Raw genomic sequence first — 20,491 nt, 5'->3', positions numbered from 1 at the left:
TAAGTATTCACCAGAGTGGAGCAACCCATTTCTCTGTATGGTGCTGTACATGGGGAAGGGGTCTGAGAGGGAACAATGATGCTGGCTCAGCTCTCATCTCACTTTCTGTCCTTACCCTGCTGGTCACAAGCCAATTGGGCCCTTCTGGTGCTGATTCCCAGGCGGGTGGGTTTGTATATGTTCTAGGACCCTGTGTGTCTCTCCAACGAGCTCTCCTATGAAGCTGGAAGTTTCTCCTGTTATTACAACCTCCACAGGTTTTTTCAGTCAGAGGTTTTGAGGTTTTCTTTCCCTGCACTGGAACCCTGGGTTGCACAGTCTGTCTTCCTCCTCGGTTGTTCCTCCAGGTTTATCCACTCACAAATTTGGGACCACCCAGTCCTTCAGTCATTGCCTTGCCTCATGTCCTCTCTGCCCTGTCTGCCCATCTCTGCTCCTCCTACAGATCTAGATGAATGTTTCTTCTTTAACTCCTTAGTTGTCGGACTTCCATACAGTTCTATTTCCTGGCAGTTCTGGTTATTTTTTTTATTTTTTAACTTGTTGTTTGTCCTTCTTTTGGTTGTGCGAGGAGGCAAAATGTATCTACCTACGCCTCCATCTTAGCCAGAATTTTGTACTGAGTTATTTTAGGGGTGTCAAACTCATTTTCACTGGGGGCCACAGCAGCCTCATGGTTGCCTTCAAAGGGCCGAATGTAATTTTAGGACTGTATAAATGTAACTACTCTTTAACAGTGCCGAGCAAGAGCTCAGCACTGCCACTGGGTAGAAACAAGTTGCCAGGCCAGATAAAACAAGGTGGAGAGCTGGATTTGGCCTATGGTCATGTGCTTATCACCTGTGTCTTAGGTTGTTCAGAATGATGATATTGCATAAACATGGACTTATCCATGGTTGTGAGATGATGGGAGGGGAAAGAAGAAAGTGCAGAAAGAAAAAACATTTACAAATGTATTTTATGTGTACACACACAAAACAACAAATAAACAAACAAAAAATACCCAGAATGGACCTTAGGCATATGAGTTAAACACAAAATCTGACTGAACAATGAGTATGAAGAAACTCCCCCACATTTAGAAAACTTGTTCTCTAATACAAAGGAAATTATATGCCATGATATCAATTTTTTCTGATAAAAGAAGCAACTAAGAAAGCTTTATTTATTTGTTCAATGTAACTAGTGCTAGATGAAGAAAACCCAACTCCCCCAATATTACTTTAGAATGAATATATCAAACTGGATTTTCATTAAAATGTAGCTATTTTTTCACACTAATAAATATAAAAACCAAGACCCAGATTTTATATATGTATGTGTATATATATGTATATATATACATATACATATGTATATATAATCTGATCTATATCTATCTATCAATCATCTATCCATCTATATCAATGCAAACAAATTGAACTCAATTTTCTGGACAAGAATTCCAAATTAGTCTCTCTTCAGAAAAAAGCCATTACAATGAGAACACTTTATATTGGCCTCTTTTGCCAGCACCAACTCTACCTCATTTGAACCTTTCTATTTCTGTGGAAACATTAATTCTCCATTGCTGTCTGTGGCACCAACTACTTGTTCAGCATCAAAACCTCTAGCAAAACCCCTCAGGCTGTCAGCAGCATCTCTTTTTTGGTGTGCCATCATCAGATTCACTGTGAGATAAAGATTTTCTTTTTGTACCATCTTTTTCTTTACCAGGTCCTTGAGAATTAAGAAATGTTTTAATAAATTCTGGACAATAGAAACTTTCTTCAGCTTCCCAATACTGTCAGCATCTGTCTTACCTTCCACTTCAGGAGATACTCCACCTTCCCATTCACTACACATGTGGCTTGTGCTTTTTCTACTATAAATCCCTCAGGCTCTGCCTCTTCAACATTTTCACTCCTTCCATTCTGTTTCTTTCCCATTTTTTTGCAATGTAGTTGTATTGGAGACCATTTTTACTTCAGCCTTGAAGAGCTATTGTAGTAGTGTCCCCTTGTCCATGGGGTGTACGTTCCAGCACCTGCAGTGGGTGCCTGAGTCCATAGGTAGAACCAAGCACTGTTCATACAGGGATGGGGAAAAGTAGGTTCACAGTTGTTCATATGGAAAAATAATACAATAATTAATAAACAATGATAGAAGATTAAACTCTGTTTTGCATACTTAAAACTGTAAACCTAGTTTTGCTCATCTCTGTACTATGTATTTTCCTATACATACATACCTATGATAAAGTTTAATGTATAAATTTGGCACAGTAAGAGATTAACTGCAATAACTAATAATAAAACAGACAATTATATCAATATACTGTGATAAAAGTTATATGAATAGTCTCTCTTTGTCTCAAAATATCCTTTTGCACTGTACTCACCTTTTTACTTAAAGAAGCACTTTATGACTTCTCCTTAACATATTCAAATTGTCAGCATGGCCATTATTGTGCTTTGAGGCTATTATTAAGTAATTACTTGAACACAATCACTGTGATACCATGAGAGTCAAACTGATAACCCAGATGGTCATGAAGTGCCTAACAGGCTGGGAGCATGTACATCATGGATATGCTGGATAATAGGATGAGTCGTGTCCTAGTGGGACTGAGTAGGATGGCAGGAGATTTCTTCATGCTTCTCAGAATGACGTGCAATTTAAAACTTAGGGATTGTTTATTTCTGGAATTTTCTATGTAATATTTTCGGACTGCAGTTGACCTTGGGTAACTGAAACCACAGAAAGTAAACCCACAGGTAAGGAGGGGCTACTATATTTTCCACCTCCGAACTGCCCCCTAGATGAGCCACATCTCCAGCCCTGCTCATCTGAAGTTCAATTTCCATTTTACTTTTACTTTTCATCTTACTGGACAGGAGTAGATCAGTCTGTAAGGTACAGACTGTCCTGGCAAAGCTGGGTATGGAGTCTATCTTGGGTCTAACCAATGTATCTCCCTCAGGCTCCAGCTTCACCCCTACACCCCTGCCAATCACACCTCATTACAGACAGCATCTAGGCATCATCTTTCTCCATACAGACAGAAAAGCAGAATAGATGTCTCACAAGTCAAAGGCCCATCATATTTCAGGGGACAGTAATAAAGGCATGTCTTTGTGTGAGAATTCTTCCAACTCCTTGACACCTTGACCCTCATTTTTACAAGCCTTCCTCCTTTGTCCCCACTCCATAGGCTTAGATCTACCCTGGTCTTCTTTTTGACTTGGAGAGGAAAGAAGTCAAAGGAGCATAAAGCTCACTATTGATTGGACAAAAGACTGAGGAATTATCTATTTTCACAGAAACTCACACATACAACCACTCTTTTGTTCTCATTAGGACCTCTCTGATGAACAATTTCTGACAGAGCTGTGCTGGGAGCAGCCTGGGGAATTCATTCTTCTTGTCTTTGACTTTGTTTGATCTAGGGACTGATGGTGGTGAAGCAAGAAAGGTAAGCAAATTCCTGAGGCTACATAAAGCTTACTTTTAAGTAGGCATTTCTAGGAGCTGCAGGCCGGTGCTGGTTTAACAGCCTGTTTCCTGCCCGTCCACCATTTCACACTGACACCCCAGCACGTGGCCGCATGTCATTGTGCATGAAGTACAGGCAGAGATGCACTGTGCTTCCACTAGATCGATATATTTTCAATTAGCACAGAGATAGATATGTTTTCTAAATATATTAGCACCATTGAGTTCCCTGTGTAGGAAAGAATCTTTTAAAAGAGTATTTATTGGGTTTTTGTCTGCTTGTGACAATAATGAAAGCTCAACTTTAGAAAAACCTCAAAACCAAAAGAAGGAAAATAAAAATCATATATTATTCCACCTCACAGAGAGAATGTTAACATACTGAAGTATTTCTTTGAGTTATGAGAGACAAGTGAGAGAGTTACCACAATTGGGACCACATTAAATTATATATGCATTTTTGTATGTTTTTTATTTAACATTTGAAAAATATTAATGAAACATTATAAAACAGAACTACATTTGTCTCTGAATATTATGAGTATTTTCCAATGGTATTAAATGCTCTTCAAACACATGATTATTAAAAAACACTGTTCAAATATTTACTGTTAAATAACAGATTAAATTATCATTCAATTTTTGAACATACACATTATTTCCTTTTGTAATAGCTTTATTAACTTGTAATACACTGCACATATTTAAAGTGTACAATTTGCTAAGTTGTGACCTACGAGTGTACCTGTAAAACCACTATCACAGTGAAGATAATGAACACATGCATCACCTGAAAGAGTTTTCTCAGGCTGTTTTGTAATCCCTCCCTCTGACCTTCTCCATGACCACCCCCATCTCCAGGCAATGCTGATCTGTTTTCTGTCACTGTCGATTAGTTTGGATTTTCTAGACTGTTTTGTAGATGGGATAATAAACCATGTACTCTCTTTTGTTGGACTTCTTTCACTCATTATAATTATTTTGAGATTCATTTTTGTTGCTGTGCAATTAGCAGCTACTTCTTCTTATTACTGTGTGGTATTCCATTGTATGGATATACCACAATTTATTAATCCATTCACTTGTTGATAGATATTTTTGTTGTTTCCATATTTTTATTATCACAAATAAAACTGCTATGGAGGTTATGTGTACTTTTGTATACCATATTGTTTTTCCTTGGGTCATATATACACAAAGACTTATACGCAAATGTTTATAGCATCTGAGGATGCAATGTCTTGGTCATATGATATGTGTGTGTGTTTCTAAGAAACTGGCAAACTATTTTCTAAAGTGTCTGAACCATTTTCATTCCCACCAGCTGTTCATGAGAGTTTCAGTTGCTCCATGTCTTTACCAACACCTGGTATGTTCAGTGTTTTTAATTTTAGATATTGTAATAGGTACATGGTGATATCTCATTGTAGTTTTATTAGTGATGACTAATAATGTTGAGCATCTTTTTATATTCTTATTCAGTTGGTTGGGTAGATTTCTTAAATCTTCAATCATGTTTAACCTGAAGTAGTCACTTTCAATCACAGAATACTTCAAAATGTAAATTCTTAGAAAATTATATCTTTAATATATACTTCTGCCATATCTTATTCCTATTCAAAGCACTCAAGGTTGCAGTAGAAATAAAAGACTAATCTTATCAATAGATAATTAACAGGTGATGATGATGATGATTTAAAAGTCTTACCAATCATCAGGTGGATGGCTCCAAAACAAATATTTTTTAAAAAAGGAATACCATCGTTTTAAGCTCCTACCACCACTCTCTAAAAGACCAAAGATCCCAAGGTCATAACAATTGTGATATTACTTTATTCTTTTCCTCAGAAATCTCCCCACTTCTTCAAGGTCAGTCCTGCTCAGCAATTCTTTTTTATTGTTATTCAATTACAATTGTCCCCATTTTCCCCTCCTTGCTCTCCCCTGCCCTGCCCACCCCCCACCTCCACATTCAATTTTACACCCACAGTTGTCCTTGTCCATGGGTCCTTTATACATGTTCCTTGACTTGACCCTTCCTGACATGAGTCTTTGATCACTTCTGGCTCATTTCTCTCAGCCCATTTCTCCCTCAAATCTTTTACCCCACTCTATTTTACCCCCAATACATTCTCCCCCCTCACAGGAGGTGATCTGCTTCTTATGTCATCCAGAGAATAATCTATTAGGTATGATTTCTCTTCCCTTCTTTTCTCCCATTTACAAGCATATCTGCTTTTTCACCCATGATCCTTCCCACTGCCTTGTGTAAGAGAATCACATACTTCTCTTACCTAAGGCCAGCACTGCCTCCAGTAGGTGTCCAGTATCTAGTATCTGTTTCTTTCCTGTGTCTTCAGTTCGTATCTCACCACTTAAATCTTGTTTAAGATTCTTGCAGTTTAAGATAAAAACTTTCCCTCTATTTTATGTTCTTTAGATAAAGTCTTCCTTTTCTTCCTACCTTTTCTTCCTTCAGAGCCAAGCTCTCAGGAAGCTCAGATTACCCCATTTCCTCTTCCTCATCACCCATTCATACCTTAACCACCACTGTGTGGTCCAGCTCACCCCACAGACTATTTTTTGCTAGGAATATCAAAGGTCTCCTTATGGTCAAAGGCAGTGGACACTCTTCAGCCCAGTTCTTACTCAACATTACATATATTTGAGCTTCTTGAGTAACTCTGTCTTCAGTTGGTTTCAGTTCCACATTTCCCCACAATTTTGTTCCATAGTTCTCTTAAAATTGTTAAAGTGGCTTCTATTATCCACACAGGACCTTTGAATGATCTAGCCTCTTTCTACACATTGTAGACCAAAAAGATTAAACCAACTCTTTTCACTGCCTCCACACACCATGATGTCTTATGCTTCTCAAACTTTGTTCATGGTGTTACTTCTACCTGGAAAGTGTTTTCTTCCTTATTTACCCAGGTTACTTATGTGAAATGGAAGACTTTTTCACACAATAAAGGAGCTGTCAAGAAACTCTCATAACTTTGTAACATTTCTACTAAATCTCTCTTTTGTTCCTGATTTACTATGGACAAAATACATCACCTCAAATCATCAGTTCATTATACATCCACAAAGTCTTACCTGATTTCTGATAACTAAACTACCACCTATTACTATCCCTTCTTTTTAAAGTCTTTATATATGTTTTCTTATTTGTCTATCTTAAATTACTAAAATTAACTCCAAAATAAAACTCTCTGAGAAATACTCTTTTCTTCAAGGAATTCATTTTGCATGGTATTTATAGAAAACCTTCAGAGTACAAAGAAAAATTAGAGACGATTAAAGTCTTTTTGGAAAGTACAAGATCAATTCTTTCATCTGATTTCCTGTGACCATGAACTTAAAGGTTCTATTCTTGTGAAGAGCTATATCTCTCAAGATGATGATAGGGCTTCTGTTGTATATGGAATTAAAATTGATTTTTTTATGTGGTAGAGCATTAGTACTAGAAGGAATATTGGCCATCACTCTCTTCTCTTACAAAGCAGAAGAAACTAGAACTATCTTCTTAAAAAAAAAAAAAGAAAGAAAGAAATGGCATACCTACAATGGTCTAGCATGTTTATGGTAGAATTGTACCCCCTAATGCCCATTAAAATATCACTTTCAACATTTTTCAGTGACTTTATTTTTCAACATTTTCAACACTGATTAATGGTCTGCAAGATTTATTTTTAATTTGTTAATTTTGGACCAACTGGGAAGTGGAGAATTTTATACAATGCAAGCAAAAGCGAAAACAACATATTCAAAACTTGAAAACCAGGTTAATCTTTTCAAATAATTACTCATTTTATCCTAGACTAGGAGGGATCAGGCCCTTGAGAATGAGTATATGATACAGGACAATTTAATTCAATCTTTTCTTATACTTCTGATGAGCCTGAATAAACAGGCTTTCTAGTTACCGACTGCATTCAAAGTTATCCTTCATATGCACTAAAACATAAGTCTGTGTCTTCTCTCATTTCCAGTATATTTTGGGCTTCCCACAAGGATTTCCAAGTATGTATTATTTCTCAAACGAGCCAACATAGCCATCAGTACATGAAGTCTCTTGCTTAAACAAGTGGAGAGTAAATCTGTTTCATCCAGATCTGTTTTACTATAATCTCACTACCTTACTTTGGAGTTTTCTAACTATCCAATTATCAAGACAAGATCTGTAATAATTTGTGAACCCCCACCAATTAAGAAACTGATAAAGTACTAGGGACAGTAACTTGACACTGTCCCAGATGCTCATGAGCAGTCTCAGACATATCAGTCCCTTTGAGGTCACGCTGAAAGTGCCATCCAACTCTGATTGGTAGATCACCATCAGACTCCAAGTCAGATAGCAGTTTTTACAGATTTAACTACTGTTGCTCAACTGAGTGTCCATGGAAACTGAAAAGTTGGTTCGTTGCCTAGAGAAGTGGAAAGAAAACCAAGTCATTTGGTTTCTATGTGGTTTCTAGGAAGCTAAGAAAAATTTTTTGGCAAATGATAAAAACAAGATTGGCAAAGGCTATGATTACCTTGGTCAATTCTTGATCTTATCAAGTGATATTCTCTATGTGTGTATATATATATTACTTAAAATACAAAAATATTCTAAATGAAAGAATACCAGATTCCAGGGTTATGTGATTCTTGGTTAGATTTAAAAGAGTGACCAACATATGCAACAAAATCTAATAGGTTAAAAAGTCCTTGGATTCATTACATATGGAAAATGTTTCTCATCCACAAATTCAAGAGTTCCAAGTAGAAAGAAAAGGCTAGTATTTAATAAGGGTGGAGGAGACTGAAACACCTATTCATTAATCCTATAGAAATATTTGTCACTCATATGTGGTTTAGGGAATTGGGTAAAAATAGTTTTCCTAAAAATGTGTTCATCTGGGCATGGATCTTTATCTATCTGAGCAACTAAATGTGACATAACAGTATGCAGGGGACTTACACAATAAATTCCCTGATAGACAGGGATGCAAAAGTGACAACTTGGCACATGTTGGCATGATTTCACAGCATCCATTGGCCTGCCATCAGCTAGAAAATAACTCCTGGCAGATCCGTCTCTCAATAATTGCACAAAATTAGCCAGGTCAAGAAAGGTGGTATACATGAGTTACAACCAACAGTTGGCCTGACCTCAGCTGTTGAGTATTTAGGATAATTAACGCTGCTTTTTAGCTTGTCTTAGAACACTTAGGAGAAATACCTATAAAAATTGAACTTCAACAGGAAAAATCAAAATTGGTTTTATCCATGAGTCACAGATAAATTCCCATAGAGGCCAAGTGGGGAATGAAAGTCAATGTATGTAACTGAGCAGGAGCAAAACAATAGCACTAGTGTGATGATTAGCACCACTGAAACACAGGCTTGGGGATGGGGAATAACAGTGTTTAATGACAACTGTAGCAAAGGGTAGAACATATTTCTCCTTGGAAGGTAACAACCACTGCTCCAGTCTAGTCATTTGATGCATGTCTTCAGATATTTCAAAGAAGCTAGGTTTGGTTTCCCCATATCTTGCTGGAGTCCCCAGAATGATTTATTATTTAAGGAAAGAATAGTAAAAGGGATGTGGATACAACTATTACATATTCATAAGTCATTATGCTCTATAATTTTTGTACAAATCACAAGTCTGTATGGAAATATAATGCAAATGCTCAAACACACACGCACACACAAGCATACACACCTCGGAGTTCAATGCCTAGAGATAGGGCATTGGAAAGTTGACTTAGCTAATGTACAAAAACTGAAACATGAAGGGAGTCCAGTGGGGAAGGGAGTGTTTTCCTGCTTCACTTTCTTCCTTCACGTTCCTAGACCATCTCCTATGTGTATTTTGGTTTTGTGTTTAGACTTTAAGTCCTCAAGAGGTTACAGTGAAGGAATATGTAAGGTTATTGCTCACTTTTCCTCTGCCTGTAGATGAGTTATTTCATTATAAGCCATTCCACATCGGTTATGTTTTCTAATCCAAAAGCTTTCCTTGTTTCCCAAAACCTGCAAACCCAAGTCCCAACTCTTTAGTCCAGGCCCAACAAGCTTCCCAGATGTGCTTGCCTGCTAAACACACATTTAGCTTTCACCTGACCTCCGCACAATCCCTTGTCACCCTCTGCCATATTGATCTACCTCTAAACTATGTTTTTTTCTGTGTTCGTCTCCATCAAACACCTACTTATTCTTTAAGATCCACTTAAAATCCCACCTTCTGTATAAATCCCTCCAAGACCAAACCAGTCCAGGGTGGTTTCATAATCCTCTAAATTTCATATGAAATCATGATAGCAATGACGATGATCGTAGCCAACACTTATCTCATATATCTAAACACCAATTCTCTATGAAACAGATATTTTTATTAACACCTGATTTATAGGTGAGGACTTTGGAAATCAGAGATAGGGAAAGGAAAATAGATCTCTTTCCCGATAGAAAAATAACAATGAGGGATCTCATTGGACAGCTTGAATTATTTGCTCATCCCTGAACCAATTACTGTGGCCATACCTTGTATTACATAGTGTGATGTTACCAGGTCTAATGAGCCAAACCTCAAGTCATACCAGCAGATGTCAGAGTGTAGAGTAGGTTCCTCAAAGAAAGCAGAGGTTACCTAATGTAAGAAAGAATGCTGGGAAGGCAAAAACGAAATATTCACTCTTCTTCTCACAGGGTGAACTGTTAACTCTCTAGCTTCTGATGCAAGATTACTGCAGCCCCCTGCTTTCCTTCCTTGTATAAAGTGAGATTTCTAGTCAAAATGATGCAGGGAGCGCAGACTTTAATATACCCTCACTGCTCCAAACTCATAAAAAGGAAATATAAAATAGAACATTCTTAAAGAACTGGTTAAAAAAATAAACATCTTTGTAGGCCAAAAACAACCAAAGAAACATAAAGGTCTGAACAGACCTATGGTTGGTAGACATATGACAAATTCAATATTTAAAGTTGAGAGAAAGTTGGACTCTCGACATTTCCAATACTCAATCCTCTATGTTATCAGCTCCTCTAAACATGCGACATTGCCATGTGAAAGAAGACTGGAAAAAACTATTACTGACTGACAACTAGGGCTATGCCTTTAACAAGGTGAAAGTCTGCAGGACGAATACAGCTTTTTGATAAAGTCTGCTGCTGGCTCACAGAATACTGTGATATCCCCAGTATTAAGGCGAGTCCTCAGAATGATATCATCAATTCTGGTTCTGAATAGAGGTACATGGTGAGCTAAGTAAGACCACCACCAAACTGTTGGACAGGGAGATGTGAGCACAGTATAGGGAGGGTCTTAATCAATTACTTCCAACTGAAAATGAGATTACACACTGAAATTGCAAAATATATATTTGAGGAAATATAACACTGGGAAATACTAAATAATGAGAATATGAATTTGCTCCAGATGAAAATAATTTATGAGATAGTCTGGTGAAGACTTTAAAATAAGTAAGTTTGGGATTTTCAAGTAGAATACAAAGGAATGATTTTCTTTTATTTTTCAAAAAAGATTAGAAAATGATGAAACAAAAATAGGCAAATAAAATTAATACTGAATACAATTTAAAATAGAATCAGAACCACCATGAGATTTTCCTTCATACTAGGATGACTAAAATCAAAAAGTCAGATAACAAGTATTGACAAGGACATAAAGAAATTAGAGCCCTCTTACACTGCTCATGGTAATGTTAAATGGTGCAACATGGACTTCCGCCAAGATGGAAGCATAGGTGGAAGCACTGTACCTTCTCACACAACCAAGTTTAAAAATAACAAAGTTTTAGCAACAAAAATGCAGCCAAACCACAGAAGATTGAACTACACAGAAGTCTGACAACATCAAACCCTTCAGCCAAACCGGTAGGAGGGACAGAGCCAGCAGCAGAGCAGGGTTGGGCAGGAAAGATCCACCGGACCAATCCGGACGCTCGACCCAGGTGCACCAGCAGCCGTGGGCAGATCCCAGGTGTGGAGAAGCGGGTGGACCCACTGCAGGTGCAAGGTGGTGGACCCACTAAGGACTGACCGCGGTAACACATTCGCATGCGGATAAACAGGTGAAGGAGCCAGCAGTGAGATGGATCGTACAGGCCCCAGCGGCAGGAAGTGGCAGAGGGGACTGCCATTGTCCCTCTCTGACCCCGCCCCCACATAGTGTCACAAACCAATGACCAGGGTGGCCCCGCCCTGGTGAACAACTAAGGCTCTGCTCCTCATACATAACAGGCATGAACAGATCAAAACATGCCTCAAGAACAACTCAGAGCCCCAGAGCTGATAAATCTAAGTGATGAAGAAATAGCCAAACTTTCAGATGCACAGTTCAAAACACTAGTGATCAGAACATTCACAGAACTGGTTGATTTTAGTCACAAATTAGAGGAACATATGGAGGCTAAACTAATTGAAATGAAGGGAAATGCACAGGAAACTGGGACTCAAATCAAGGGAGTGGATCAGAAGGAAGAAAAAAATGACCAAACAGAAAAGAATGAAGAAACAAGAATTCAAAAAAATGAGGAGAGGCTTAGGAACCTTCAGGACATCTTTAAATGTTCCGACATCCAAATTATAGGGGTACCAGAAGGGGAAGAGGAACAGCCACCAGTGGAAAACTTATTTGAACAAATAGTAAAGGAGAACTTCCCCAATCTGGCAAAGGAAATAGACTCCCAGGAAATCCAGGAAGCTCAGAGAGTCCCAAAGAAGTTGGACCCAAGAAGAAACACACCAAGGCACATCATCATTACTTTACCCAAGATTAAAATGAAGGAGAGAATTCTAGAAGCAGCAAGAGATAAGGGGACAGTCACCTACAAAGGAGTTCCCATCAGACTGTCAGCTGATTTTTCAAAAGAGACCTTACAGGCAAGAAGGGGCTGGAGAGAAGTATTCCAAGTCGTGAAATCCAAAGACCTGCATCCAAGACTGATCTATCCAGCAAAGCTTTCATTTAGAATGGAAGGGCAGATAAAGTGCTTCTCAGATAAGATCAAATTCAAGGAGTTCATCATTACCAAGCCCTTATTATATGAAATGTTAAAGGGACTTACCTAAGAAAAAGAAGATAAAAAAGATGAACAGTGAAAGGACAGCAAACTCACAGTTATTAACAACCTCACCTAAAACAAAAGCAAACTAAGTGGACAGCTAGATCAGGAGCAGAACCATAGAAATGGAGATCACATGGAGGGTTAGCAATAGGGGAGTGGGAGAAGGAGAAGGGGGAGAAGGTACAGAAAATAAGTAGCATAGATGGTAGGTAGAAAATAGATGGGGGGGCAAGAATAGTAGGGGAAATATAGAATGTAAAGAGCTTGAGACACGTGGACATAAACTAAAGGGGGGAATGGGGGAGGGGGTGGAGGGGAATGTAGGGGGAAATAGAACAACTGTAGTGGCATAATTAATAAAACATATTTTTAAAAAGTGGTGCAACACTTTGGAAAGTGTTGGCATGTCCTGAAACAATTAAATGCTGAATTACCATTTGACCTAGTGATTCTACTCCTAAGTATATACCTAAGAGAAATGAAAACATATGTACTTACAGAAACTTGTACATGAATGTTTATAGCGGTATTATTCATCATCACCAAAAGGTGGAAACAACCCAGATGTCCATCAACTAATGAGCAGATGAACAAACTTGGAATAGCCATATAATAGCATATATGACTCAGCCATAAAAGGAAATGAAGTACAGATACATGCTACATCATGAGTAAATCTTGAAAACTTTATATTAAGTAAAAAAAAAAGCTAGTCACAAAAGGACCACATGTTATATGATTCTGTGCATACTGAAATCCAGAACAGAGAAAGCTATACAGACAGAAAGTAAATTGTGGTTTGATTAGGGCTGGTGTGAGAGGCAGGAGGAAGATGGAAGAATACGATGGCGATAGCCAAAGGGTACCAGATTTGTTTTCAAGGTGATTAAAATGTCCTAAAATTGATAGTGGTGATGGTTGCACATATCTGTCAAGTTCTCTAAAGTTGTCTTAAAATTTTTTACTTTGGAATTTTCTCTTCACCAAAAAAATTTTAAAGCATACTATAGACATTTGTTGAGACTGGATGAATTTTCTGTAATCACCATCAGATAACATTAGTGCCCCATGCCTATTTGTGTTTATAATCTCATTCTCACCACATGAAAAGCCAAAAGGCTTCTAGATAAGTAACACAAATTACAGATTCAGAATCAAGATTCAGATTTAGTCATTAGAGATTCAGAGTCACTAAAAAGATGGTGGGGAAACTCAGCCTACCACTCAGTAAATGGTACTAAAGGGAAACCAGACCCAAAGCACCCACCCACAGCAGTCAGGAACACATTCACCCTGGGAGTGGACATACTGTGAATCTTGGTTTGTACATACCATCTTGTATAGCCACAGGAGAGATTGAAACTCTGCAGTGCTGTTTCTTCATTGGACTTCAACAGCCAGTTGCAGTGATCAACCATAAGAGAACATTGGAACACATGGGATTCCAACATCATCCACTGGGTGCTGATAGCAGTCTGTCTAGTAAGTAGCCCAGTAAACTTGTGTGGTGGTCCTGCTTCATACATACCATCTTGTATGGTACTAGCAGTAACAGTAATACCAAACCCACAGTGCAAGATTTGTTATATATAGCATAACTTTTAAAAACATTTTAGTATTATTTTTATGGTGCAATATTCAAATGATTGGATCAAATATTAAAAACAAGATAATTGATTAAGAGGAAAACTAATGATACTGATAATGATGATTATTCAAACCACAGTCCACAGTGCTCAAAATCAAAAGAGTCAATTTAATGTAAATATTTCTTTACTATATTGAACCCAGAGTCCAAACAAGACCATCCATCACATCAAGCATATAATTATTCATCTGAATTACATGGTTTTGCAATTTTATTTACATTAGATTCCTATATCTGTCTTCATTTTGTTATTCTAACAAAGGAATTAAGTATAATAAGTTTAAATCTAGTTTTATCACTGTACACGTAAGTATGATATTAAAAATTGACCTCAGCATTAGAAGTCCATGTAAATTCTTTTCCTCTAAAAAGGTTCTGTGGCTTTCTTGGTTGTGAGGATTCAGTGAGAGAGTCTATAAAGTGCTTAGGCAAGAAATGAAGGTTTTTAGACTGGGTAAATAAATAATCAAAATGTTCATGGCCTGAAATTGCAATGAAACTAGCTAAATGTCAAAGCAAAGAGAACACAGACAACTTCAATTGACTAGAATGTGCTGAGACCTATGTGTTTTAAATAACCAGAAATTTTATTTTTAAGTTTCAAAACCTTCTTGAAAGTATTTTTAAAGTGTTTGGAATGCTTTCCTCACTAAAGAAGATAACTTAATCTTTATTTTATGACCTAGAAACTGTCAGTTTCTCAGTTTCAGCTTTCAAAAATAGTTTTACTGTAGATCCATCATTACAGGAATTATGCAAAAGAAAAAATTACTCTTTAAAAATTTAGGATATAAGGATTTTTCATGCCTTTTTTCTCCTTTTTCAGCAAGGAAATGCATAACATGAGGTTTCTGTGGTTGAATTACAGTTAATTAAGATTTTATTTTGCATACATTATTACTTTGATATAGAATTGATAGGCCTAACTGTGGGGTTAGGAAGAGAAGGGGAATCATTTGTTCCTATGTGCAACGCAGCCAGAAATTTTATATTAACTTTAGATAGTTTAATTGAATGACTGCTTTGGAAAAGAAACTGGGGGAAGGATGAGGAGAGACATAAAGAGGAGAGTGAGATACTATCACCAACTTCTTAGAAGTTTAGGGTCAAAGGAGAAGTCAAAATTCTGCAGTACTATTTCTTCATTGGATTTCAACAACCAGTTGCAGTGATCAACCATAGAGAACATTGGAACACATGGGATTCCAACATCGTCCACGGGGTGCTGACAGCAGTCCGTCTACTTATAAGTAACCCTTAGTAAACCCGTATAATTAATGGGGTGATGTCAAGGCAGGGCCACTTCCTGACAGAGTGCCACAGGCTCTGGACAGACCCCTGTCCTGCTAATACTTTATGGAAAAATGAGAATAAAAAGATATTCTGCAAATGTATCAGATTAGTAATTAAAAACAAACCAGAAAAGACAGCAAACACAGGATGTGAGAATCAGGATCCAAAACACTGAACTATTTGGCTGAATGTTTAACATGATTATTACAAAGGGGGAAATAAGTCCCTGCACTCTGACCCACAAAAAAAAAAAGAGAGAGCACAGTGTACTAATACAGGATGGGAGAGCAGTGAAAGTGTGTGTGTGTGTGTGTGTGTGTGTGTGTGTGTGTGTGTGTGTTTCAAAGAATCAGACTTGACCTGGCTTGAACTAACCGCTATACAAAGAAGAAATATTAATTATTAATAAACAAAACTGTTTATTTTCATTTTAATCAAGTAAATTAAAATTAAAACAGTAATCCCTTGATCTACCAAATTGATAAAGATGGGAAGGATAGCAAACCTCATGCTAGATGAGAAAGGTGTGAAGAAATAGGCTTTCTCATATACTTCACATCGAAGTGTGAATTGGTAAGTTTTGCAACAATTTGGTGATATGTATTGGAAATTATAAAACTATGCAGCCATTTTATTCAAATAACTACACATCTGCAAATTTACTTAAATAATTAAGGATGCACATAAGTTTTTAACTACTGGCACATTAACCACAGCATTCATTTTTTCCAGCTGTACTGAAATATTATTGACATATACCATATGGAAGATTACGGTGTACAGTGTGGTATTTGATACATATATATTGAAGTAATGTTAGCACAACAAAGGTAGTTAATACAGTATTCACCTCACACAACTACCATTTCTTTTTGCTATGATAACATTTAAGATCCACTATTCCCTTAAGAACATTAGAGTATATAATACAGTTTTTTTTAACTACAGCCACCATGCTGACATTAGATTCCCCAGAACTTACTCATCTTACAACTGGAAGTCTGTACACTTTGACCAACATCTCCCCGCTTTCTCCAGCTCCCAGCCCCCCTCAACCACCCTTCTACAGTCATCATTCAGCATCTGCTGGGGATTGGTTCCAGAACTCCAATGCCGTGTGCCACCCTTCATATCCCAAAACCCACAGATGCTCAAGTCCCTCATATAAAATGGTGTAGCATCTGCACATAACCTATATTTGTATATAGCTACAGCGAGGTACATCTACCCATCACTACACATGGATTCACTGTAGTGCTTGGCATGTGTCAAATTAAAGTTTTGCTCTTTGGAACTTTACAGAATTTTTTTTCCAGATAGTTTCAATCCATGGTTGATAGAATCTGCAGATTTGAAACCTGAGGCTATGGAGGGCCAGGTATACTCTCTCTTTGTACATGAGTATTTTTATGAATAATGCAGTGAACATGAAGATGCTTACAGTTCTTCAAGATCCTGATTTTATTTCCTTCAGATATATATCCAGAAGCAGGAATTGCTGGATAATTTGGCAGTTCTATTTTTAATATTTTGAGGAACCCCTATATTGTTTTCCATATTGGCTGCACTGATTTACATACCCACCAATAGTACACAAAAGTTCCCTTTTCTGCATATCCTTACCAATACTTATTCTTGTCTTTTTGATAATATGAATTCTAACAAGTATAAAGTAATATCTCATTTTGGTTTTAATTTGTCTTTTCTTGATGATTAGTGGATGATGGATATCTTTTCATGTACCTGCTGGCCATTTGTTTATCTTGTCTGGAGAAATGTTTATTCATATCCTTTGTCCATATTCCAATGAACTGCCATTGTGGTTGTGGTTGTTGAGTTGTAAGATTCTCTATATAATTTGGATACTAGCTTCTTTTTAAAAAAATATATTTTACTGATTATGCCATTACAGTTGTTCTATTCCCCCCTTCATTCCCCTCCACCCTGCACACCCCTCCCCCACCATTTCCCCCCTTTAGTTTATGACCACGTGTCTCAAGTTCGTTAGATTCTATATTTCCCATACTATTCTTGCCTTACCCCCTATCTATTTTCTACCTACCGTCTATGCTACTTATTTTCTGTACCTTCTCCCCCCTTCTCCTCCTCCCACTCCCCTATTGCTAACCCTCCTTGAGATCTTCATTTCTATGGTTCTGCTCCTGATCTAGCTGTCCTCTTAGTTTGCTTTTGTTTTAGGTGTGGTTGTTAATAACTGTGAGTTTGCTGTCCTTTCACTGTTCATCTTTTTTATCTTCTTTTTCTTAGGTAAGTCCCTTTAACATTTCATATAATAAGGGCTTGGTGATAATGAACTCCTTGAATTTGATCTTATCTGAGAAGCACTTTATCTGCCCTTCCATTCTAAATGAAAACTTTTCTGGATAGATCAATCTTGGATGTAGGTCTTTGGATTTCATGACTTGGAATACTTCTCTCCAGCCCCTTCTTGCCTGTAAGGTCTCTTTTGAGAAATCCACTGACAGTCTGATGGGAACTCCTTTGTAGGTGACTGTCCCCTTATCTCTTGCTGCTTCTAGGATTCTCTCCTTCATTTTAATCTTGGCTAATATAATTATGATGTGCCTTGGTGTGTTTCTTCTTGGGTCCAACTTCTTTGGGACTCTGAGCTTCCTGGATTTCCTGGGAGTCTATTTCCTTTGCCAGATTGGGGAAGTTCTCTTTTATTATTTGTTCAAATAAGTTTTCCACTGGCGGCTGTTCCTCTTCCCCTTCTGGTACCCCTATAATTTGGATGTTGGAACATTTAAAGATGTTCTAGAGGTTCCTAAGCCTCTCCTCCTTTCTTTGAATTTTTGTTTCATCATATTTTTCTGTTTGGTCATTTTTTTCTTCCTTCTGGTCTGCTCCCTTGATTTGAGTCCCAGTTTCCTTTCCATTACTATTGGTTTCCTGTGCATTTCCCTTCATTTCAATTAGTTTAGCCTTCATATGTTCCTCTAATTTGTGACTAAAATCAACCAGTTCTGTGAGTGTTCTGATCACCAGTGTTTTGAACTGTGCATCTGAAAGTTGGGCTATTTCCTGGTCGCTTAGAGTTATGGGCTCTGGGGCTTTGAGTTCTTCTTGAGCCATGTTTTGGGCTGTTCTTGCCTATTACCTATGAGGAGTGGAGCCTTAGGTGTTCACCAGGGCGGGGCTGCCCAGGTTGCTGGGTTGTGACACTGTATGTGGGGGTGGGGCCAAAGAGGGGCAATAGCGGTCCCCTCTGCTGCTTCCCGCCACTGGGGCCTACATGGTCTGTCTCAATGCTCGCACCTTCACTGGTTTATCTGCTCACGAATGTGTGACCGCGGTCAGCCGGTCGCCTTGCGCCCTCACTGGGTTTGCCCGTTGCTACCCTACACCTGGGATTCGCCCACGGCTGCCTGAGCACCTGGGTTGGGGGATCTTTCCTGCCTGACTTCACTCTGCTGCTGGCTGTGCCCCTCTTACCGGTCTGACTGAAAGATCTGTTGTTGTCAGACTTCCGTATAGTTCAATTTTCTGTGTTTTGGCTGCGTTTTTTGTCACTAAAACTTTGTTGTCTTTAAACTTGGTTGTGCGAGAGGGCACAGTTTTTCCATGTACGCCTCCATCTTGGCGGAAGTTGGATACTAGCTTCTTATTAGACAGATTGTTTGCCAGTACTTTCCCCCATTCTATAGGTTGTCTTTTCATATTTTTTTTCATGAATTGAATGATTCTTTTTCTAAATTAATTTATTTTTTATTGATTATGCCATTACAGTTGTTCTATTCCCCCCTTCATTCCCCTCCACCCTACCCCCGCCGTCCCCACCATTACCCCCCTTTAGTTTATGACCATGTGTCTCAAGTTCGTTAGATTCTATATTTCCCATACTATTCTTGGCCCCCCCCATCTATTTTCTACCTACCGTCTACGCTACTTATTTTCTGTACCTTCTCCCCCTTCTCTTTCTGCCACTCCCCTATTGCTAACCCTCCTTGAGATCTTCATTTCTATGGTTCTGCTCCTGATCTAGCTGTCCTCTTAGTTTGCTTTTGTTTTAGGTGTGGTTGTTAATAACTGTGAGTTTGCTGTCCTTTCACTGTTCATCTTTTTTATCTTCTTTTTCTTAGGTAAGTCCCTTTAACATTTCATATAATAAGGGCTTGGTGATAATGAACTCCTTGAATTTGATCTTATCTGAGAAGCACTTTATCTGCCCTTCTATTCTAAATGAAAGCTTTGCTGGATAGATCAGTCTTGGATGCAGGTCTTTGGATTTCACGACTTGGAATACTTCTCTCCAGCCCCTTCTTGCCTGTAAGGTCTCTTTTGAGAAATCAGCTGACAGTCTGATGGGAACTCCTTTGCAGGTGACTGTCCCCTTATCTCTTGCTGCTTCTAGGATTCTCTCCTTCATTTTAATCTTGGCTAATGTAGTGATGATGTGCCTTGGTGTGTTTCTTCTTGGGTCCAACTTCTTTGGTACTCTCTGAGCTTCCTGGACTTCCTGGAAGTCTATTTCCTTTGCCAGATTGGGGAAATTCTCCTTTATTGTTTGTTCAAATAAGTTTTCCACTGGTGGCTGTTCCTCTTCCCCTTCTGGTACCCCTATAATTTGGATGTTGGAGTGTTTAAAGATGTCCTGGAGGTTCCTAAGTCTCTCCTCATTTTTTTGAATTCTTGCTTCTTCACTCTTTTCTGTTTGGCCATTATTTGCTTTCTTCTGGTCCACTCCATTGATTTGAGTCCCAGTTTCCTTTTCATCACCATTGGTTTCCTGTGCAATTCCATTCATTTCAATTAGTTTTGCCTTTATATGTTCCTCTAATTTGTGGCTATAATCAACCCAATCTGTGAGCATCCTGATCACCAGTGTTTTAAACTGTGCGTCTGAGAGTTTTGCTATTTCTTCATCACTTAGATTTATAGGCTCTGGGGCTTTGGGATCTTCTTGAGCCATTTTTGGTCTGTTCGCACCCGTTAAGTATGAGGAGCGGAGCCTTGGATTCCCAGG

General features: G+C 38.2%; 1 pseudogene; it reads right to left on the bottom strand.

Moving 5' to 3' along the window:
• Positions 1–1,423: 1,423 nt before the first annotated feature.
• Positions 1,424–1,959, bottom strand: LOC119042736 (chromobox protein homolog 3-like; annotated as a pseudogene).
• Between the last annotated feature and the right edge of the window lie 18,532 nt (positions 1,960–20,491).

The sequence above is a fragment of the Artibeus jamaicensis genome, unplaced genomic scaffold (genome assembly GCF_021234435.1).
Source record: "Artibeus jamaicensis isolate MK-2021 breed Jamaican fruit bat unplaced genomic scaffold, CSHL_Jam_final contig_923, whole genome shotgun sequence".
Lineage (NCBI taxonomy): Eukaryota > Metazoa > Chordata > Mammalia > Chiroptera > Phyllostomidae > Artibeus > Artibeus jamaicensis.
This window is presented reverse-complemented; position numbering and strand designations above follow the sequence as displayed.